We start from the raw sequence: 24,978 nt of genomic DNA on the forward strand, positions 1-24,978 counted from the left end.
ATGCCCCGGAAACAACCATGACACACTCCGGGCCGGTCACTAGCTATTCACCACCACCACCTTTGCTAACACTAAGTGCAGCCACACTGTCAAGTCCTCCCAAAATGCTGCCTCCTTTACTTCTATGCAGAATCACATGAGGCAGGCATTGCTCACCTCCATTTTATAGATTATTAAACGGATTGGGGAAAGTTTCGCCACTTGCATCTACCCATGTAGCTGGTAAGTGGTAGAGTCAGGAATCCAGTGCAGCTCTGACTCCCAAGCTGATGTTTAGTTACTAGGTTATAAAAACTGTCCAGAGCCTTCAGAAACTCTTGCAAGAATGATCCCTCTGGTTAGTGAGGGCCTGGAAGGCTTCCTGTAGGAAGGAAAGTCATGGCAGAGAGACTGAAGAAAAGGGGGCAAGAACATTACAGTAGGCAGCCAGTTGGTAGCATGTGGTCAAACACAAACACTCACCACTCACTTCATATATGCCAAGCTCGGGTGACAGTGATGAGAAACTCAGACCTGATCCATGCTCTCCAGGGACTCAATGTTTATCAAGAGAGGCACACACCTCCACGAGGGTGAGTCTACCAGGCAGGGACATACTCCTGAGGGTCTGGCACACTTGGCAAGCCCTACCATTTACACCCTATCTAAAAAACAACAGTGAGTGCTCTGTTTACCAGATAGCATGGCACTGCCACAAATCAATAGCATAAAGTCAGTTTTCATTTCCTGGGACTCAACAGCTTTGAAACTTTAATCTGTCCTTACTCTGGATGATACTTGCGTTATTTCAAATTATGAGAAAACAAGGAGGCTTTATAAATATTTTAATATCAGCCTATTGTTTTTTAGAGAATAGTTGATTTAGAATGTTGTGTCAGTTTCATTTGTACAGCAAAGTGATTCGGCTATAGATATACATACATTCATTCTTTTTCAGATTTTTTTCTCATATAGGTTATCCCAGGATTCTGAGTAGAGTTCCATGTGATATACAGTAGGTCCTTGTTGGTTATGTATCTTATATATAATAGTGTATCTGTGTGTTCATCCCAAGGTTCTGATTTATTCCTTCCCCCAGCCCCACCATATTCCCCCTTGGTAACCATAAGTTTGTAAATAAGTGCATTTCTTTTATTTAAAAAAAAAATAGCTTCCACGTATGAATGAAATATGATATTTATCTTTCTCATCTGACTTATTTCGCTTAGGATGATAATCTCCAGAGTCCATCCATGTTGTTGCAAATGACATTATTTCATTCAATATCAGCCTATCCTAAAGTGACATAATACATTATACATGTGATCATAAGATGCAATCATACCACTCACCCTTTCCTTTCTGAAAAATTCGGCCTTAAACTCGTTAGGTGTGAAAGAACAAAACAGGTGCCAGTAATGGGTATGGGAGGGGGTACCATGGTGCTCAGAATAAAGGAAAACTAGAAGGAACCCCATGGTGTTAAATTGGAATTCAAAGCACAAGTGTCAGTTTTCAAGATAGATAGGCAGGTTTTCAAAACAGACAGGCAGACAGATACACTTTTCTGTTTGTCTGTAATACACAGACACACAAAGACGTAGTACTGGCAAAGCAAATATACGTACACACACACACACACACTCTTCACCATTTACTGATTCCATATTTCTGAATCCATTTACTCAGTAAAGTTTACTTGTAACCCTAAACTTGATACCTGCAGCAGTTTCCTGGTTATTCTTGGACACATACAGAGTAGGAAAAACTCTGAGTGACATGATATACATTTTCCCAGCTGAGATTCAAGAAGGCAGTGCCCTGCGGTCTTGTTTCAGCTCTCACACTGTGAACATGTCCTTATTGTGGTCTATTTAGTGCCATGTTCTTTGCATTTTCTGTGGTTTGCTTGGTATTTACACTGCTTAAAACGGCCCCAAGCGTAGTGATGACCTGTCTTGTGTTCCTAAGTACATGGATGCTGCAATGTGCCTTATGGGGAAAACTGCTGTTGGCCAAGAGTTCAATGTCAATGAATCAACAATATATATTAAATACATTGTCTTTAAACAGAAACACACATAATACATGATTACATACTGATTACTTAACAAAGATGTTGTGACCTGATGCTGGCAAGAACCCAACCCTGTATTTCCCCAAGGAGCAATGGTTCAGTATTTGCTAATTCTATGTTCACTCTGGCTGTATAAATCACAATACTGTAAATATCAAGAACCACTGAGGAAGCCTGGGATGGACGATACCCCAGTAGCAAAGAGCACTCTCAGTGCCCAGATATTGGCTGCAAATCACCTTTTTTCTAATAAAAGCTACCCAAGCTCCTTGGAGAAATGGCTGGAAAAGGGGAAATATAAGATGAACCCAGCATTTCTTTTTCTATTAGAAAGTAAAGAATTGCTCAAAGAACAATGATGCATCAAAAGGCCACAGGAACAAATTCGAATGGGCTCCCACTGGTCACATCAAGAACAATGTGAACAGAAAAATTATAGTTACAGATTATGTCTTGCTGAATAAAATATGAAACATTAGTCCCTACCAAAATAAATAAATGAATAAACAAAATGAAAATTTGATAAGAAGTGGAATAGTTACACAGTTTCCAAGTATCTCCCAACAAAGTCGTTATTCATCAGAACAGAGAAAAACAAAACAACAATCAAAACTTTTATAGGAGCGAAATCTAGCCAACACAACCTCAATCATGTGATGACATGAACATCATCAGTAATGGGACAAAACTAGATTGTGTACCACGTGTGTGTGCTCAGTCGTGTCCAAACCTTTGCGACCCCATGAACTGTAGCCCACCAGGCTCCTCTGTCCGTAGGACTTCCCAGGCAAGACTACTGGAGTGGGTTGCCATTCCCTTCTCCAGGATCTTCCCAACACAGGAATCAAACTTGAGTCTCCTACATCTCCCGCACTGGCAGGCAGGTTCTTTACCACTGAGCCACCTGGGAAGTCCAGTGACAGGACACAAAACGAACAGCATCATTCTTGTGATATTCTTGACCAAAGATGCACAACTTCAATTTATGCATGAGGTAAGACCATAACATTGAAAGATAAGCTACAAACCAATAGTCTTTTCAGCTACAAATGTCACAGCCATGAAAGTCCAGAAGAGGCTCATGGACCATTGAAACTAAGGAAGACAAAGGACACATAAAAGACAAGTAATCACAATGAATGATTCTGCATTTGGTCCTATAAAGAACGTGAAAGGGACATTTGTGGTGCAACTTGAAGGGCATCTGAGGATTAGATGGCAGTAATCGTGATGACTGCACTCTGGTTAGTTCAAGGATGGCCTTTTCTAGGAAACACCTGCTCAAATAAAAGTAACCGGGGATGACTCTGCCTTAGGTAGGCAACTTAAAATCAGATGGTTCAGGGAATCATTCTTTGTGCTGTACTTTCAAGTATTTCTTTACGTTTGTGATTGTTTCTAAAAAATTACAAAGTTTTTTGTGTTTTGTTTTTTTTTTTGCAGTAAGCCCGGAAAGGAAGCTAGTCCAGATGAGCATTCCGTTCTACTAACTTTTCCTCCACCTCTAAAGCAAAGAAACACCCACCCCCACCGCCCCGCTACTGCATGCTCACAAACCCTCAGGGCTCCCACACTGCCTCTGTTCTCCCCCAACAGGCACAGTCTCTGCAAGGGTTCTCAGGGTACCCTGAAAGACCTCTAATTGCTCATCTTCTAGTTTCTGCCCCAGTACTCCACCGGAACCCATTCTGGCCACTTTTCACATCTCTTCCCTGCTGATAACATAGGCCTTCCCTGTCCAGTCTGCCCTCCTGCACAGCGCTGGACACCAGTGGGTGCTCTAGTGAACCTCCCATCTCTGACCTCCTCCCTCTCCGTCTCCTCTGGAGGCTCTCTACCTTGCCTAAACCTCATGATCCTTGAGTCTCCTCTTCCTCCTCCTCCTCTTCCACACCTTTGCCTGGTGAATCTTATCTGCTCTTAGGACTTGAAATCACCAGATCTGTAGAGAGAGGCCAGGCCTCCCTCTGTTCTCCTGATCCATGATGTCATCACATTTCCCCAAGATCTTTCACCATATCAAATTGATGCTATCAACAAAATCACCAACATTTATGCTACCCCCCGCCCCTGGGTTTCTGATCTCACTGGCAGCAATTCAGTTCAGTTGCTCAGTCATGTCCGACTCTGTGGCCCCATAGATGGCAACATGCCAGGCCTCCTCATCTATCATCAACTCCTGGAGCTTGCTCAAACTCACATCCATCGAGTCAGTCATGCCATCCAATCATCTCATCCTCTGTCATCCTCTTCTCCTCCTGCTTTCAATCTTTCCCAGCATCAGGGTCTTTTCCAATGAGTCAGTTCTTCACTTCAGGTGGCCAAAGGGTTGGAGGTTCAGCTTCAGCATCAGTCCTTCCAATGAATATTCAGGACTGATTTCATTTAGGATTGACTGGTTTGATCTCTTTGCAGTGCAAGGGACTTTCAAGAGTCTTCTCTAACACCACAGTTCAAAAGTATCAATTCTTTGGCACTCAGCTTTCTTTATCATCCAACTCTCACATCCATACCCAACTACTAGAAAAACCATAGCTTTGACTAGACAGACCTTTGTTGGCAAATTAATGTCTCTGTTTTTTAAATGCTATCTAGGTTGGTCATAGCTTTTCTTCCAAGGAACAAGCGTCTTTTAATTTCATGGCTGCAGACACCATCTTCAGTGATTTTGGAGCCCAAAAATATAAAGTCTGTCACTGTTTCCACTGTTCCCCCATCTATTTGCCATAAAGTGATGGGGCTGGATGCCATGATTTTAGTTTTCTGAATGTTGACTTTTAAGCCAACTTTTTCACTCTCCTCTCTCATCAAGAAGCTCTTTGGTTCCTCTAAGCTTTCTGCCTTAAGGGTGGTGTCATCTGCAAAGCTGAGGTTATTGATATTTCTCCCGGCAATCTTGATTCCAACTTGTGCCTCATCCAGCCTGGCATTTTGCATGATGTACTCTGCATATACATTAAATACAGGGTGACATATACAGCCTTGACATATTCTTTCCCCAATTTGGAACCAGTCTGTTGTTTCATATCCAGTTCTAACTGTTGCTTCTTGACCTGCATTCAGATTTCTCAAGAGGCAAGTCAGGTCATCTGGTATTCTCATCTCCTTAAGAATTTTCCACAGCTTGTTGTGATCCACACAGTCAACGGCTTTGGCATAGTCAATAAAGCAGAAGTAGATGTTTTTCTGGAACTCTCTTGTTGTTCTATGATCCAACGGATGTTGGCAATTCGATCTCTGGTTTCTCTGCCTTTTCTAAATCCAGCTTGAACATCTGGAAGTTCTTGGTTCACATACTCTTGAAGCCTGGCTTGGCTAGCATGTGAGATGAGTGCAATTGTGTGGTAGTTTGAGCATTCTTTGGCATTGCCTTTCTTTGGGATTGGAATGAAAACTGAGCTTTTCCAGTCCTGTGGCCACTGCTGAGTTTTCCAAATTTGCTGGCATATGAGTGCAGCACTTTCACAGCATCATCATTTGCTACTTGAAATAGATCAGCTGGAATATTAGATCCATGAGTCAAGGTAAATTAGAAGTGGTCAAACAGGAGATGGCAAGAGTGAACATTGACATTTTAGGAATCAGTGAACTACAATGGACTGGAATGGGTGAATTTAATTCTGCTGCTAAGTCACTTCAGTCGTGTCCGACTCTGTGCAACCCCAGAGACGGCAGCCCACCAGGCTCCCCTGTCCCTGGGATTGTCCAGGCAAGAACACTGGAGTGGGTTGCCATTTCCTTCTCCAATGCATTAAAGTGAAAAGTGAAAGTGAAGTCGCTCAGTCGTGTCCGACTCTTAGCGACCCCATGGACTGCAGCCTACCAGGCTCCTCTGCCCATGGGATTTTCCAGGCAAGAGTACTGGAGTGGGGTGCCATTGCCTTCTCCGGAATTTAATTCAGATGACCATAATACCTACTATTGTGGCAAGAATCCCTCAGAAGAAATGGAGTAGCCCTCACAGCCAACAAGAGAGTCTGAAACGCAGTACTTGGGTGCAATCTCAAAAATGACAGAATGATCTCTGTTCATTTCCAAGGCAAACCATTCAATATCACAGTCATCCAAGTCTATGCCCCAACCGGTAATGCTGAAGAAGCTGAAGTTGAACAGTTTTATGATGACCTACAAGATCTTCTAGAACTAATACCAAAAAAAAAGATGTCCTTTTCATCAGAGGGGACTGGAATGCAAAAGTAGGAAGTCAAGAGATACCTGGAATAACAAGCAAGTTAGGCCTTAAAGCACAAAATGTAGCAGGGCAAAGACTAACAGACTGTAGCCAGGAGAATGCACTGGTCACAGCAAACACCCTCTTCCAACAACATATGAGACAGCTCTACATAGACATCACCAGATGGTCAACACCGAAATCAGGCTGATTATATGCTTTGCAGCCAAAGATGGAAGAGCTCTGTACAGTCATCAAAAACAAGACCAGGAGCTGACTGTGGCTCAGATCATGAACTCCTTATTGCCAAATTCAGACTTAAATTGAAGAAAGTAGGGAAAACCACTGGACCATTCAGGTATGACCTAAATCAAATCCCTTATGATTACACAGTGGAAGTGACAAACAGATTCAGGGGATTAGATCTGATAGACAGAGGGCCTGAGAACTATGGACGGAGGTTCATGACACTGTACAGGGGGCAGGGATCAAGACCATCCCTAAGAAAAATGAATGCACAAAGGCAAAACAGCTGTCTGGAGAGGCCTTACAAATAGCTGAGAAAAGAAGAGAAGTTAAAGGCAAAGGAGAAAAGGAAAAATATACTCATCTGAATGCAGAGTTTCAAAGAACAGCAAGGAGAGAGAAGAAAGCCTTCCTCAGTGACCAATGCAAAGAAACAGAGGAAAACAACAGAATGGGAAAGACTAGAGATCTCTTCAAGAAAATCAGAGATACCAAGGGAACATTTCATGCAAAGATGGGCACAATAAAGGACAGAAATGGTATGGACCTAACAGAAGCAGAAGATATTAAGAAGAGGTGGGAAGAACACAGAAGAACAATACAAAAAAGATCTTCATGATCCAGATAACCACAATGGTGCGATCACTCACCTAGAGCCAGAAATCCTAGAGTGTGAAGTCAAGTGGGCCTTAGGAAGCATCACTGTGAACAAAGCTAGTGGAGGTGATGGAATTCCAGCTGAGCTTTTTCAAGTCCTAAAAGAGGATGCTGTGAAAGTGCTGCACTCAATATGCCAGTGGCACCAGCAACCACCTAGCTGTCAAAGTCGGAAGTGAAAGAGTCATCCTTGACAGGCACCTGTCCTCTGCTGTCACATCCACTCACCTGACGACTGAAAACTTCAGCTCCTAAGTGTCTCTCAACTCTGTCCTCTTCTCCAGCTCTAGAATACAATCGTCTTCTGCCCAAATTAGTCCAAAATCATCCCAACTGGGCTTCTCACTTCTGTTCTTACTGCCCCTAAACACATACTCCACGTCCTAAAGATCCCACTCATCTTAAATCCTTTAATCCCTGTTTTTAAGAAACATCCAAACTCCTTACTAGACATTAAAGATATCTTTGTCATCTCTATCTTTAATCCTCTGCACCAATTATATTACATTTTCCATCCTCAGCCTGCCAACAGTCCTGCTGCCAGCATCCAGCAGAATGCCGAGTACTCTACAGACAGTCAATGAGTGCTTACTGAATGAACGAATGTATCAGTTAGATGAGAGGACAATAGACCAACCTATTATCTGACACAGACTCAAAGCTTCAGATGTACAGAAGTGTTAAGCATGTGACTAAAACCCCTGGCAAACGCTTCAAAATGTCAGAGAGGGTCTGCACAAAGTAATTAGCAGTTCAAGGTCAAGGTCCTTGAGGTTAGATATTAAAGTGGAAGAAGGGAAACACAGTTGCTTACAATCAAGTACAAAGTGGTTCCCTCTATCACATGCCACAGTAGGACTTCATGCCACTTTATTTAAGGTGTGGGGACACTGCCCATGGTGTACTAACAGTAAACTCAAATATAGTGGGGCAGTGGGCTTGCCCAGGGACAGACAGACAGACCCAGGTACACACACACACACACACACACACACACACACACAAACCAAGGGCTGGGGAAAGTCAGGTCTGCTGCACATAGGGGTCAAATAAACTCTAAGAAAGAAAGAACAAATGACAACCAAAAACCAAATGAGGAACATTTATAGAAACTCACATGACACACAATGGTATGGAATGATCTTTCATTTATTATTTCTTATATTTACCCTAAAACTCCACTAAAATCTGGCCATTCTGGAGGTTTCACTAAAAATAGAGGCTATTAATAATACGGTCCCAGCTAGGGTCACTCACTTTAATTTACATACTGCTGGGAGTCAAAGGAAACATGAAGTCAAGAAAAAGAAAACAAATGCAATGGAATTAAGGCAAGTTTAGCTAAAAACCATAACTGAAATGGAATCAGTAATCTAATTAAGGGGTGGGGAATGCCACCAACCTTTCGAGCCTCAGAAAGAGCACTTGATGTCTAGATGACAAATAAAAAGCTATCATGACTTCTAGTGACCCCAGGATGGCTCTGATGCCTACTAACCATTCACAGAGATCTTTCCCTGAGAGGAAAGACAGTCTAAGAAGAGTCCAAGAACACTTGAAGGGCAGGAGAAAGCCCAAAAGCACAAAAAGGAAGCAACATTTGTGGGACCCAGGACCACAGGTGAGAAAATCAGGAGAGATGAGAAGACCGAGGACCCTTCAGGCCCTGCTGGTACTGGTGACGCCACCACACCAACAGCTGCAGCCCACCACAGAGTGCTGGCTGTGGGCCAGCCGAACAGTATCTTACAACAAATGCTGTGGGGAGGATACTATTAATTCCATTCTTCATAGCAGAAAGGTCAATTCCACACAATATGTAAATCAGGCAAATGGTGAAATGAAGACTTGACCCGAAATCTGCCCAACTTCCAAATAATGACCTTCTTTTTGAAGTACCATGTCTAGTTACTCCCTTATAAATGACTATTCTTATCCAGAAGAAGAAAGGGAGTGTCAGCTTAAAACACTCACAGAAGAATCTGGTAGTAAGGAAGCTAGCTGGCCAAAGCATGGTGTAAAATCATCCTGCTTCACTGATCTTATGTTCAGGTTAGAACAACCAGTGCTAAAGTAATGGATGACCAAGACAATACTTTAATTTAGCATCCTTCATGGGGAAAATGGAATACTGTCCTCTAGGCCTGGATCCCACCATCAGTGAACTTCTCCCTGTTGAATGATAGCTGTTCCTTTCCTAATATTACTCAAAATATTAATGAAGTGAAGTCCCTCAGTCATGTCCAACTCTATGCGACCCCAGGGACTGTAGTCTAAAGCCTCCTCTGTCCATGGAACTTTCCAGGCAAGAGTACTGGAGTGGGTTGCCATTTCCTTCTCCGGGGGATCTTCCCGAGCCAGGGATCGAACCCAGGTCTCCTGCATTGCAGGCAGACACTTTACCATCTGAGCCACCAGGGATAATTTCAAGCTAAAAAAAAATCTTTGTGACATGGCAGATGTTGCCTAAGTTTTATCAGTCACCAGCAATATCACTTATACTACTACTAATGCTAACAACTAGGAACTCTGGTGCAACACTAGTAATAACGCTAGTTACTGTGATCACTATGCAAGTCTATCCAAACAGACCACATGTAGCCAAGGAAGGGAAAATCAGATATTCTGTCCTTTTACACCTAGCGGTGGTGGCATATGTATGTGAAGAGGCATTTCCTGCAGTTTGGAGCTGTGGCAAATACAGCAATTGGCTCACTGGTACAGAGAGGCTGCAAAGCTAACATGATGCCCAGGCTCTTTTGCCACTGTGGGGCCCAACGGCCCATAGACTCTGCCAATGAGACAGCTTCACAGGTGACTTCCCTTTGGAACGAAGGCATGGTGAAAAGAGGCAGAATGTGTATGCATCCTAAGAAGACTCTTCTTTTAAAACTTATTTAAAAAAGAAAATAAAAAACTTTGTAATTTATATTGGGCTTGTTGTTCAGTTGCTCAGTAGTGTCTGACTCTGTGATCCCATGGGACTGCAGCACACCAGGCTTCCCCGTCCTTCACCATCTCCCAGAGTTTTCTCAAACTCATGTCCATTAAGCCAGTGATGCTATCCAACCATCTCGTCCTCTGTCATCCCCTTCTCCTCCTGCCTTCAATCTTTCCCAGCAACAGGGTCTTTTCAAATCAGTCAGTTCTTTGCATCAGGTAGTCAAAATATTGGAGCTTCAGCATCAGTCCTTCCAATGAATATTCAGGGTTGATTTCCTTTAGGATTGACTGGTTTGATATCCTTGCAGTCCAAGGGACTCTCAAGAGTCTTCTCCAACACCACAGTTCAAAAGCATCAATTCTTCAGTGCTCAGCCTTTTTTATGGTCCAACTCTCACATAAAGTACTGGGGTATAACCCATTAACAATGTTATGACAGTTTCAGGTGGACAGCCAAGGGACTCAGCCATCCATGTATATGGATCCATTCTCCCCCAAACTCCCCTCCCATTCACGCTGCCACATAACACTGAGCAGAATTCCCTGTGCTATACTGTACGTTCTTGCTGGTTACCCATTTTAAATATTAGCAGTGTGTTCAGGTCTATCCCAAACTTCCTAACTATTCCTTCTCCTGCACCTTCCCCAGCAATCACAAGTTCGTTCTCTCTCTAAGTCCATGAATCTCTTCAGAAGCCATTTCTTTTCACAGGAGGCACAGAGCAGGAGCCAGCCATTCACTTGAGTATCTACCGTTCACCCATTACTTACTGGGTTCCTCATTAAAGGCCTTCCCACGGCAGCAGCCAGGGCAGCTTTCCAGATTCTGGCAGGAGATGAGGATCCTTAAGGTGGGGTGGGGTGTATGCTGGGGGCTTAGCCTAGAACTCACTCCTCCAAACCTTCCAAGGATCCTGGAAGCATTCGCCTTCAGGCTTAAACCTACTTCAGCTCTAACTCCCTGGAGGAGATTCTGTGTCTAATACAGGAAATGTGAGCAATAAGATGAAGCTCATCACTTCTACTACTTTATTAAATTTGCAAAATATTAGGTATAAAATACTTAACCACAAAGGATAAAGAAACAAACTCGATCTATTTTCATTATATTTTGGTACAATATCATTTCGGCCAGGGTAATGCTTGTACACCATCGTATCACACCATTTTATAAACCTGAACCTACACTGTAATTCACCTCATTCATAAACATGAGATAACTTGACCTACTTTCTAATATATTCAGCTCCTTCTTGTCTGCATTAATCTGCAGTGACATTTTAAAAGTTGCTCTAATAATTTCCATTATATGAAAATGCATTTTTCATTTACATCATCTTTGATTTTCCTCCCACAAACAAAATACTGTGTTTTTTCAACGGTTAGCCTACAAATGTCATAGGAAACAAGATGTACAGGACTGCTGATACACAAGATTCCACAATGAATTGGGCTCAGTTTTTTGGTGGGGGATGAGGGTGGCTGGAGGAGGAAGAGGCATAGAATGAGGCAATTTTGCCCAAGTCCACATAATATGGGATGGTGGGTTTGGCTCTCTTGTTGTATAACCTGTGGCAAATTAGAGAGCACAGCTTTAAACAGTAAATGTGGGCAATGGCACCCCACTCCAGTACTCTTGCCTGGAAAATCCCATGGACGGAGGAGCCTGGAAGGCTGCAGTCCATGGAGTCGCTGAGGGTCGGACACGACTGAGCAACTTCACTTTCACTTTTCACTTTTATGCATTGGAGAAGGAAATGGCAACCCACTCCAGTGTTCTTGCCTGGAAAATCCCAGGGATGGGGGAGCCTGGTGGGCTTCCGTCTCTGGGGTCGCACAGAGTCGGACACGACTGAAGCGACTTAGCAGCAGCATGATTTCATATCAAATAATGTAATGCTTTCCAAATAACATAATGCATCCACTCATCCCAGTAATTCTCCAATCTCAGGTTATAAAGAAGAAATCCACTTCTACTCTCGTAGCTACTTACCAACTACATCCACACTTGACCATCAATAGCCTCTCAGGCTTGGGTTTCTTCCCTCTGACGAAGCCCTCTTTAAGCCCATTATCAACAATCCTTTTCAATAGGTCCTGCTGTGTTGGAGAACTTCCTCTGGCTCCCCAACAATGAGAGCAAAGGTTTGCAAACTGCGGCCCACAAACAAAGAATGGTTTTTACATTTTTGAATGGTTGAAAAAAATTAAAAGAAGAATTACACTTTGTGACATGTGAAAACTGTGAAACAAATTTCAGTGTCCATAAATCTAGTTTTATTGAAACACTCATTTATTTATGAATTGTCTATGGCTGATTTTGATTCCAGCAGCAGAGTTGACTAGTTACAAGAGAGATGGTAACTTAAAATATTTACAGCCTAGTCCTTTATGGTAAATGATTGCCAACTCCTAGCTTGGGGTGTAGCATCCATAGCTCTTGGCCTGGCAGTGTAGGTCATGGAAACTTGGATCTAACCAACCTTCCTAAGCCTTATTTTCATTTATTTGAAGACATAACATCTACTTCACTGAAATGCTCTTCTCCATTTGTCCCCACTTAACTCCTTTTCCTCCCTTGCCTTCTCCAAAGCTCCACTTAATTCCAACAGCTTTTAAGTTTTTTCCTAAAATTTATTATTATTGCTCTTATTTTATTTATTTAGCCACTTGGCTATAAGATCTTATTAATAGTTCCTCGACCAGAGACTAAACCTGGGACAGGGAAGAGAAAGCACCAAGTCCCGTTAGGATTTCCCTGTACCACTAGGGAATTCCCCCCACACCTCAATAGCTTTTAGACATCCTTCTCTTTCTCCATAAAAAGTGAGATCATACAGATTTATATTCCATGAGGTTAAAAAAGAAAAGTCATTTTTAAAGTGCCCAAAGGTATTCTCCATAGCACTATTTACAGTAGTAAAAGATGAAAAATATCCTAATGTACACCAATTGGGCAGGGTGAACAAGGTCAAGGCAATTCACACAACGGAGGATGGAACAGCTGTGCCAAGGGGTGAACTTCATCACTATGACCACTACATTACACCACCATGACCACAACAGAACAAGAGCCAGGAGAGAGTAAATGAGAAAAAGCAAGGTGGAGGGAAATGTGCACAGCATACTACTATTTGCCTAAGAAGGGGGTGAGATATAAGTATTAATATGAAAACATACAACCATTTGCTGAGATTTGTTTTTTCAAAGGTGCAAGGAGAAGTCCTATCTTTTTCAATCGCTACATAAGGGGAGGGAGGATGGAAATGCATGTGTGTTCAGTTGCTCAATCGTGTCCGACTCTGTGCAACCCTACAGACTGTAGTCCGTCAGTCTTCTCTGACCAAACGATTCTCCAGGCAAGAATACTGAAGTGGGTTGCCATGCCCTTCTCCAGGGGATCGTCCCAGCCCAGGACTGAACCCTTGTCTCTTATGTCTTCTGTATTGGCTGGAGGGTTCTTTATCACTATCACATCTGGGAAACCCAGGATGGAAAAGGGTGTTTGCATGAGCAAACACCTCTGAACATATACACCTTATGTTATGGATGAGACATGGAAACCTTGACCATGTTGTGCAAAATTATTTAAACTGAAACTGAAAAAAAGAATTTCCTAAAAGCAAAAAAAAAAAAAAAAAAAAGAAAGGAAGAAAGCAATGAACCTAACTATATATCCAGTTGGTGATATAATGACAGAGAAGAACTATTCCAAATGTCTTTAAAATACTCTATTGTGCACATGGTATAAAGCAGACGAAAACATATAACACCATTAGTGAAACAGAAATCTGGGTGAGTGAAAAAATACAAAGTTGATAAAGCTAGGTAAAAGCCCTGTATATCTGAATTGCACTCAGAAGTATTATTATTAATTAATAATGAGTTTTATCTCTGTGTATGTATGCATACACACAGACACACATTCATCAGCACCTACTCCCTAGTTCAGTTCACAGAGAGGATCCAGGAATAACACTAAATCCAGTAGTAATAAATATTCCTAGTTTCTACATTGTACCTTCTAAATACTCAAAAGAACTAGGGTTTTTTAGAGAAGCAGTGGATCCAAGTTTGGGGTACAAAATGGATAAGAAAAACCAATAACATTTTGTCATACAAGAAAGGACACAAAAACACAAATTATGCCAAAATGACTTGGTCAATACTTTCCACTGGTTAAATATGGGACAATTTGAGTATCAATAAGAATATTAAATTGAAAGACATCAGTAACATTTACACTGAAAAAAATAAAAAGAAAAAAAAACAGCCAAAACAAAACACCCTCAATGTTAACTTTTAGATAACCCTACAAAAGAGAACTCATTGCTTTTTCAACAGAGTCAAAGCATCAAGCATTTATCCTGACATTTCTATGTGAATCTCAGGGTAAACAAACAGTTGTGATTAAATGTCTTTCTTCCTTCCTTTCTATTTTTTTGGCCACACCACACTGCTTGCAGGATCTTAGTTCCCTGATCAGGAATTGAACCTGGGCCCCAGCAGTGAAAGCACTGAGTTCCAACCAGTGGACCACCAGGGAACTCCCTGAATTTCTTTTTATATATGTATTCTCATTTATAAACAAGGAAGGAATGACAGAATTGGCATATCACTATTTTGCAATCACTAATGAATTAAAAGACATAGGTAATAGGCATCACTGATCAACAGTATCACAAAATAAGACCACCGTTTATTATGTATTTCTTAATGAAAATACACAGCCTGCCTATGATATAGTCTTGCCAAATAAAACAAAAGTCTGTATATGAAGCTGACCAAAACTCGAGATTCAGTGAACAAATTACAGCAAACACAAGGAACAGAGGAACATGTTAAATGGCACTATGGGGAATCAATGATGAAAATCCAGATTGTGAACATTTCTACAGCACAGTTTCTCAACCTCAGCACTACTGATGTTTTGGGCCACATAATCCTTTGTTGTGAGGGGCTGTCTGTGTCCTGTGGGTTGTTTAGCAGGACCCTTGGTCTCTACCCACTAGATGTCAGCAGCACCTCCAAGCAGTGACAATAAGAACTGTCTCTAGGCAGTGCCAAATGAAGAGAGAGATCATCCAAGGTGGAGAATCTCTGCTGTCAAGGATAAACAGCCAGTTTCTCCAATAAATCATAAGGGTAGGAAAAGATGGAAGGGTAACCTGTAGATCAAATGGAGATTAGAAACATGTCAATCAACTGCAATGTATTTTTTAAAAACTATTTATTTATTTACTTATTTGGCTGCACCAGGTCTTAGTTGCGGCATGTGGGGTCTAGTTCCTTGACCAAGGGATCGAACCTGGACCCCCTGCATTGGTAGCGAGGAGTTTTAGCTACTGGACCATTAGGGAAGCCCCCAATTGCAATGTATAAACCTTATTTGGATCCTGATTCAAAGAAATTAAAAAAAAACAGACAAAGAAATTTGAACAGTGATTTGATATTTAATGATATTAAGGAAGCATTGGTAATTTCTATGTTTTTGGTGTGATAAGGTTTCGTAGATATGTTTTTAAGTCTTATCGATTAGGGACATGTAATGAAATACTGACAGAGGAAAAAATTAAATAGCAAAGCAGTGCCTCCAAGTAACTGGTGGGAGACAGGAAGGTATACGTGATGTAAGACCAGCTAAGAATTAATCATCATTGAACTTGAGTGATGGGCATGTAGCTCACCATACAATTCTCTTAACTTCTGGATATGTTTGAAAGTCTCCGTAAGGGCTTCTGTGGTGGTGCAGAGGTTAAGAAAGTCTCCATAATACAGAGGTATGAATAAATCAATCTGGCAGGTAATTTCAGTCCCAGTCCTCACAGAGCACATAAGCTCCAGAATGACCAGCAGAGGGATGTAAGAATCTGTAGTTCCCCAGGTCTGTCCAGTTTCTAAACGCCTCTTGGGGTCCTACTGGGATGCTGAAAGTAATCATATTGTTTACGACACAGCCCTTAGACACAGGAGCCAACTGCTTAGCTGCGAGTTCTTTCAGTGCTGGGAGAAAACTTGTGTTGGGCTGAGTGGGCGCTAGAATTCTGGCATCTAAGGTGGCATCTGCCTAAGGGATATTCTAGGGCAAATTTGTCTATAAAGGATTTTTGCCTAAGTCCTGGATACAGACGTTCGCCTCCAAGTAAGGTATCAAATTTTCCTCATCCTGGAAGGAACCCAAGCTCTGTGAGCTGCCCAGCCCACCTCAAATCATCATCCTAGGTAAGAGAAAATAAACTTCTATCTTGTTTAACCTATCAGGATTTATAGTCTGTTCCACCATGCACAGCAAAACTTATTCCAATTAAGCCAGAAATAAATTCTTCTTTCTCTTGGAAGGCTGTTCTAGCCTACAAGAAGTAGCCACTTCTTTCTCTGAACTGACTCTCTTCCTGCACATTCGTCACTGATGCCTCTGCACTCTTCCTGGAATTTCTTTCTTCCTGGAAACTTGCAGACCAAACATGACGATGTCATTGCGTGCTCCAGGGCCAATTCTTATTTCTGTCCTTCCTAGCTCAGAGCATTGACTGTGCCTCCTCTGAATCTGAGTTTCTGTGAACAGTGGCCACCAGAGAGGACAAGGGCCTTGCTCCACACAGCTTATCCCCCAGGCCTGTGTTAAACTCTCCAGTGGGACAGAAAAAGGAACCAAGAATCCTGTGTGACCCAGATGCCTAAGCCAAATGCTCTCCTGCAGTGGAGATAGAGTCATTCTTCACTCCTTAGAGGTAAATAAATGGACGACTATAAAATGTTCAGGGATTTGAACATTTGAACATTCCTGGGGAATGTTCAGGATCAGGTAATAAAAGACTAATAAAAAAGACTTCTTAAATGTCACTTATTTCCCTCTCTTGCTCAAGGATTGGGTTCTATCCCAGTCTTCTAGAAGCTATGTTTATAGGCATGGGATAAAACCTTAACCAAGATTTAAATTATCCTAGGAGACTTTTCCGCCAAATCACTTTTGCTTAAGTATCACTTGAATATAAAACTGAAGATCAATGATCTTTGTAAAATGGAACCAAAATTGTCTCATGTGTATTACAACTCTGTTCATTTAGCACACTTTCCTACCCTGACAACCCATCAATTGATAGATAAATAACAAATTGCCAAGTCAGAATTTATCTTTGCAAGATGATGGTAAGGTCATCTTGGACTAATCATTATCTAATTGAAATGTGAGAATTCACCTCTGATCACCACTTCAACAAAGGAAATACTGACCCCTCTTTATTCATTCAGTCTCAATTTCACTAAACTCAGATAGTTCCTCTATAAACAAACAAGCATGCATGCATGCTAAGTCGTTCAGTCGTGTCCAACTCTTTGTGACCCTAAGGACTGTAGCCCACCAGGCTCCTCTGTCCATGGGATTTCCCAGGCAAGAACACTGAAGAGGGTTGCCATGCCCAGGCATTGTCTAAAGACATCTCTTTCATGCTTATTTCGGGAACATGCACAAAATAGGTCAAGATGTTTGGAGAATAAGCACTATTTGCACTGAGGATCCCTTGTTAATGCCACCACCTTGACCTAGCAGAGGAGACAAAGAGGAACTCCATCTGTGGCCTCTGACACAGAAAGCAGATGACAGGCTCCATGGTAGACAGTGGAGAGACTGCTGGTTCCACTATTAAAGCTCCACCTGGGTCTATTTAGTAAGTAAGGCAAGCATCCCAGAGAAGGGAGAAGGCCAACACTGTGTGGACCCAACAGCCATCCATCTGGTTACTGTCATAACAGTAACTCACTAAACTCAGTTAAGCCAGATGATTTACTCCGACCAGTCCATTCATGAGAGAAAGTCAAGTGTGTTCAAAGTACAACTTGATTGTCTCTCCAATCTTTCTAAAATAACTACCAAAATACACCTTATATTAAGATAATCAGAGAATTCCCCTGGTGGTCCAGTGGCTAAATGCACCTAACTCACACACAGATACTTGAAGGTCTAAGAAAACCCTTAGATCAATAACCACCATTGATAAAGCACCTTTGCAGTTTGCCAGCACGACAAAGAGTATAAAGCCCTCTTTACTACTTTGAATTCACAAAAGGGACATTAAGCAGGTAAGTACTTTCCAATTTCCAGTCATTCTGTATAAGGAGTCCCTGATCACACAGTGCAGCCACAAGGCTGAAGATGGGAATTAAAACAGAGCTGATTCTCCTACAGCAGCAGGAATTTTTCGGGGGAAGATAGAGGTTTGTTGAAGAAAGCATGCAAGAGACAGAAGTTTTTTCTAATCTATAAAATTACAGCTGCCACCATGCCCCCAGCCTGTGCCAGAATCTAAGAAGCACTTCCCAGTGGAGACCTTGGATAGCTGTCACTGAGATTCTCAACTTCACGGTATACAAAATGTCAAGGGTAACATCTGTGTCATGGGGCTGGTGTGAAGATTTCCATAGACACCAGGCCTCTAGTACCAAGGTGTCTAACACATCAGGTCCTCATTAGATGGTGGTTAAGGTCAAAGATCAATTGGGCTTCACTGGTGACTCAGTGGTGAAGAATTTGCCTGCCTAGACAGGAGATGTGGGTTCAATCTCTGGTTCAGGAAGATCCCCTGGAGACGAAATGGCAACCCACTCCAGTTTTCTTGCCTGGAAAATCTCACGGACAGAGAAGCCTGGCGAGCTACAGTCTGTGGTCTTGCAAAAGAGTCGGACATGACTTAGTGTTTAAACAACAACAATGTCAAAGACCAGGCTACTGTCCCTTTATAGACACCAGAGTCTGAAGCTACTTTTCCAACAGCAGAAAACAACAACAACAACAACAACAACAACAAAAACTTCTCCTGGCCATCAGCACTAGCTCACAGGCAGGTAGCACACCCAGAAATCAGTTCTTGCTAAAGCCTGTGCCAGTGAGACCTCCAAAAATAAAGTGGGTTCCCAGCAGGGATGAGAAGGCAGAGTCTAGAAAAAGACTCAAGACCGCTGGGGCTGTGTGCAAGGGAGGATCCACTCACACGTGCTCCATCGCAGGGCCTAGGCGTGAGGACATCAGGCTCGGAGAGGAAGAGATATAACCACTACATAATCTGACTGCCATGGGAGCTGCAGCTACCTAGTGATGATAGAGTCAAAGGTTGCTTCTTGGTTTTAACATTTGGAGTCAAGTTATAGGTAACTCATGGAAACCTTTGCAGGGATGAAAGAATATAATTATTACCAACTCCGAGAATATAAAATTCAAAGGTACAGCTGCCCAAAATGGAAAGGCTCAGTGGAGGAAGGATGGTAGACAAGAAACAGTGACTCTAGGACCCAGAAACAGTGCCTCTAAGACTGGAAGAGGCTGCACGTGTCATCCAAGGGCACAGAGGGAGGATTCAAAGGATGAATCAGCCATAGAAGGAAGAGAGGTCAGAAAGAGCTAAACAGCCATCACAAGATACCAAAAACCTACTTTTTAAAACTGATAAAGGGAGAAATGGTGCTGCAAGCATAATATTTATATATGTGGAAATCACCAAACAAGCAGGAAAAATGATCCATGGGGGTGGCGGGGACTGCGGAGAGTGGTTACTTCTAAGAAGTAAAGCTGGTAAGTGAAGGAAGAGAGAGGATGAGATACTTGTTCCTTTCCATGAGAAGCTTTTCTGTAGCATTTTCTGTTTTTAGCCATTTGCATACATTACTTTGACTTAATTTTTTTTTTTTAATGAAAGATCTTCTATAAGACCATTGTTTAGACCACAGCAGGAGGACTCTTCTCAACTTCTACCAGGCCTGACCTTGGTGTGTTGAGAAGACTGCAGCTGGCTTTACGCTGTGTTTCCTTTATTTTAATCTTAACGAAGTCATGTTTAAACTCTACAAGTGCAGGAGGCATTTTACAGTTCTGGAAAGCCGTCCAATTCTGGTTTGTTGTAAACAGAATAGAAAGGCTTTGAGGGTCATTTTAGATTGTCAGAAAATGGGGCTTCACAGCTAAGAAAACAAGAGAGGCATTTTCAAGATACATATTCAATAGGCACAAGTATTCAGAGCCTTGGAGTCCATGAAATACAATCAATTCTTAGACAGCAAAGGCTCAAATCTTGAGTTCTCCAGGAAGGCTTTTAAACTTTGAAAGAAATTAACTGATGAGCATAATTAGCCAAAAAGCTTAAGAAACAGCATATTCTACAACACCCATGGATTAAATAAGTTTAATTGCGAAAAACGATCTGGAAATGGTTATTTTGTTGTTGTTGCGCAACATTTAGCAAATACAGACAGCAGAGGAAGGACCCCATCACAAGTCTGGAAATCCTGATCAAGGCAATAATGCTAATTAGGACTCTCAGCCACTCCGAGAGCCACAGCGGGTGGCAAGGGGCAATGCCTACAGTCAACAAGCAGAGTCACCTCGGGAAACCACCTAATGGAGATGGCAGGAAGACAGAAGTGCATAACAGATTACATTTTTAATGAAGAAAAGCAAGCACAGGAACAACTTATCTTTTCTGACATAGCCGATTAAGTGACTGATACAGAGTAACAAATAGCTATGTAGATCCTGCCTTGAATTTTACAGATTCAATCCTCTCCTAAACAGCTCTGGGAACTAAAAATTCCCCAAGAGCCAAAAACAATGTTTTTCATTTAAAATCAGTTTTAAAATATTTTTTCTTACTAGCCTGCAGGGAACATGGAGATAAGTTCAGATTATTGCATCTATTCTCAAATCTGGAATATACCATGAGTCATTAAGTTAAACACTAAACAAATCATTTATCACATGCTCTCCTCCATCTACTCTCCATCAATCTCTCTCATCTCTCTCACTTGCTTGCAATGCTTTAAAGCATCCCGTTTATTCTTGTGAAGCATGGTTGTCTCACATTTAATAGCTTATCGCTACAACATCTCACCCAGCATGGCCTTGCCTTCTGAGCGGCTCACAACATGACTGATTGATAACATTGCTCATTCTTTAAATTTTATTCAGAGTAGGACTGGCCCAGATCCCTACAATTCTACTTCCTCTCATTTATGTCAAAATAAAAGTGCCTCTAGCATTTATTCATGACTTCAGACACTTCCAGAAACGCCAACATTTCAGATCATCTCTCTTATTCCTATACATTTAAGAGAAGTGTTTCTGTTATTGTCATCATTGTTTGATACAGCTTTTCCCTTTAAAGAAAGGGGGTGGGGTGGGGTGGGCAGTAAAATAAATATCCCTGGGGTGGAAGCAACCCAACTGAAGCATACAAATCAGGCAGTAAACCAAGTGTCGGGCTGACAGAAGGGGAAACAACCAGATAAGTCTGTCAGATTTCATTTAAGTTTCCCAGAAACTAGGAATATTAAAACACAAGAAAGCCAGACATCACTGGGGGGAAGAATTTAAAAGGACTGAATCACCATGTTGCAATCAACAAAGACCATAGTTAACAACACAGCATTCCTGAAGCAATCAGGGTTGGGCATGCAGCATCGTGAACCATGTGTTAACTACTGCTCTCCCTCACACTATCTCACTGTCCTCATACTTCAGTCCATTATTGCCTGTGTCCTCCACCCATCCCACCCCTCCAACACATCCCCACATCTCCAAGGAGAAGTAAGCAAGAACCATACTCTTCCGTTCTCTACAGACCCAGGGCATAAGAACACACCTGGCACACTGGTTTTGGATCTGAAATTGATGGGAAAGCCATATATCTGATGCTGGGAAAGACTACAGACAGAAGGGGAAGGGGGTGACAGAGGATGAGATGGCTGGAAGGCATCACTGACTCAATGGACACGACTTTGAGCAAGCTCTGGGAGATGGTGAAGGACAGGGAAACCTGGCACGCTACAGTCCATGGGGTCGCAGAGAGTTGGACACAACTGAGCGACCGAACAACAATGGTATATCTGATGTGTTTCCTGTCCACTGTGCCCAGCCCTTCACTGAGACTGGCCACCTAGTGCTGTCTGCACATCCTCAAAAGACAACATCTGTGTCAAGACACCCAGAAGATATCAGGGCGGGATGGCTCCTTTACTTTTTCCTGTCCTGTATATGTCTGGTCCCATTGCCCTCAGCTCCTAACTCTTGACCATGTCCTTGACCCCTTCCCAGCCTTGCATTCCTCACACTTGGCATTTGCAATTGTGTCCAGAGTTAGATATTCAGCCCTTCTCACCCCTAGCTCTCAGTATCCCTAAAGTGCAGGCAGACACTTATCCATCAAACATCACGTGTCCAGAGGCTGCCCACAGTGGTATGAAGCGAGGATTCTGTACACTTTTATCAGACAACTCAACACACTGTCACGTCTTCATTTTTCCACTGACTGCGAGGTGGCTCACAGATAAATTTAATGTTCACATGGACGAGCCATTTTCACTTAGGTTCCCCAGCAGAACAATCCCTTGTCTTTTCACCTCTGACTTCTTGTCAGAGAAGTCAACCATGCCAGCTGTCACAGTACTTTCTGAAAATAGCCAATGTATATAACTAGAGTATATTTCTTTCCCACTTTAAAGGAATGATACAGTTTTAGAGGTAGAAGAGCTCTTATCAATCATACACCCCAATATTTCCCAGAAATCAGTCCCCAGGCCTGTACTAGTTGATGTTTAATGGTCAGTGGTCACCAGAGAAACAAGAAAGAGGAAGGAAATAAAGAGCTTTTTCACAATGCTAAACACAATCAAAAGGCAAATTCACGACACACCTACTTTTTCAGTATTAAAATATTTTTCTTTCATGAAATGATATTAGCAGATGCTAGTTATTTTTGAAAAATATTTATGAAAAATTGTAAATACAAAATAAAGAGATTAGCATATAAATAGAGAACACTCATGTACTATCCAGCTTAAACAATTATCAACTTCCTTTAAGTATAGCCTGAAAAATCTAGTAAAAATAGATCTTCATTTTCTGTTTTCCTCTTCCACAAAATCTAAAAGTGTGGGAATTATGAGGCTGGGCCAGCCTCTACATTTTACAGATAAGGATTTGGAGACTAGCAGAGATTAACCCGTCTAGAGTTGCACAGCTGGTCAAGAACTAATATATCTGTTATGCCATGATACGGTTTTGGAGCAGAAACCAATCCTTTTTAACCTGTTAGACTTTAACTGAGTCACAGCCAAAACTTGAAGAAGACCGCCTTTTGTCCCTGCCCAGGGCACTTCATACACAGTACTTGGGAGCAGAGAGAAGGCAATGGCACCCCACTGCAGTATTCTTGCCTGGAAATCCCATGGATGGGGGAGCCTGGTAGGCTGCAGTCCATGGGGTCGCTAAGAGTCGGACACGACTGAGCGACTTCACTTTCACTTTTCACTTTCATGCATTGGAGAAGGAAACAGCAACCCATTCCAGTGTTCTTGCCTGAAGAATCCCAGGTACGGCAGAGCCTGGTGGGCTGCCGTTTATGGGGTTGCATAGAGTTGGACACGACCGAAGCGACTTAGCAGCAGCAGCAGGCACAACAAATACAACTAAATGAGGAAAACCAATAATCTGTAACCAATGTATACTTCATCTCACACTGTAGCAATTGTGTCCCATCGCTGGAGGGCTCCAGGAACCACTAAACTGTTTCAGCACAAAGATTACTGAAAATAGGTCCATCATTACTAAAAAAAAAAAGGGTATCTTTTTAGATATCATGCTGCTGCTGCTGCTAAGTCACGGCAGTCGTGTCCGACTCTGTGTGACCCCATAGATGGCAGCCCACCAGGCTCCTCTGTCCCTGGGATTCTCCAGGCAAGAATACTGGAGTGGGTTGCCATTTCCTTCTCCAGTGCATGAAAGTGAAAAGTGAAAGTGAAGTCGCTCAGTTGTGTCTGACTCTTCATGACCCCATGGACTGTAGCCTACCAGGCTCCTCCGTCCATGGGATTTCCCAGGCAAGAGTACTGGAGTGGGGTGCCATTGCCTTCTCCTTAGATATCAATATGCATGAGTTACTATACAATATTTGACTTTTTCTTTCTTCACTCTGTATAATAGGCCCTAGGTTCATCCACCTTGTTAGGACTGACACAAATACATTCTTTTTTATAGCTGAGTAATATTCCATTGTACCCCACTCCAGTACACTTGCCTGGAAAATCCCATGGGTGGAGGAGCCTGGTAGGCTGCAGTCCATGGGGTTGCAAAGAGTCAGACACGACTGAGTGACTTGACTTTCACTTTTCACTTTCATGCATTGGAGAAGGAAATGGCAACCCACTCCAGTGTTCTTGCCTGGAGAATCCCAGGGACTCGGGAGCCTGGTGGGCTGCCGTCTATGGGGTCACACAGAGTCAGACACGACTGAAGCGACTTAGCAGCAGCAGCAATATTCCATTGTATGTGAGTGAGTGAAGTCGCTCAGTCGTGTCCAACTCTTTGCGACCCCATGGACTACAGCCCACTGGGCTCCTCCATCCATGGAATTTTCCAGGCAAGAGTACTAGAGTGGGTTGCCATTTCCTTCTCCAGGGGATCTTCCCAACCCAGGGATAGAACCCGGGTCTCCCGCATTGCAGGCAAACACTTTACCGTCTGAGCCACCAGGGAAGTACCAATGTATAATGTACCACAATCTCTGTATCCATGGAGACAGTCCTAGAGAACAGAATTGTGGACACGGTAAGGGAAGGAGAGTGTGGGACTAATTGAGAGAATAGCATGGAAACATATACATTCCGTATGCAAAAGAGATGGCAGGCGGAAATTTGCTGTGTGACACAGGAAGCTCAACCCAGTGCTCTGGGATAACCTAGAGGGGTGGGGTGGGGAGGGAGATGGAAGGGGAGTTCAGGAGGGAGGGGACACATGTATACCTCTGGCTGATTCATGCTGATGTATGGCAGAAACCAACACAATATTGTAAAGCATCCTCCAATTAAGAAACAAAAAAGGTTGCTCAAAGTTCCACATTAACTTCTCATCTAGTACTTCCCT

General features: G+C 42.5%; 1 protein-coding gene across 7 annotated transcripts in view; it reads right to left on the minus strand.

Moving 5' to 3' along the window:
* The window catches only part of TLN2 (talin 2), a 499,060-nt gene that overhangs the window by 258,756 nt on the left and 215,326 nt on the right, over positions 1 to 24,978 (minus strand). The gene's annotated exons all lie outside the window — the stretch shown is intronic.

Source organism: Bubalus kerabau, chromosome 10 (genome assembly GCF_029407905.1).
Source record: "Bubalus kerabau isolate K-KA32 ecotype Philippines breed swamp buffalo chromosome 10, PCC_UOA_SB_1v2, whole genome shotgun sequence".
NCBI lineage: Eukaryota > Metazoa > Chordata > Mammalia > Artiodactyla > Bovidae > Bubalus > Bubalus kerabau.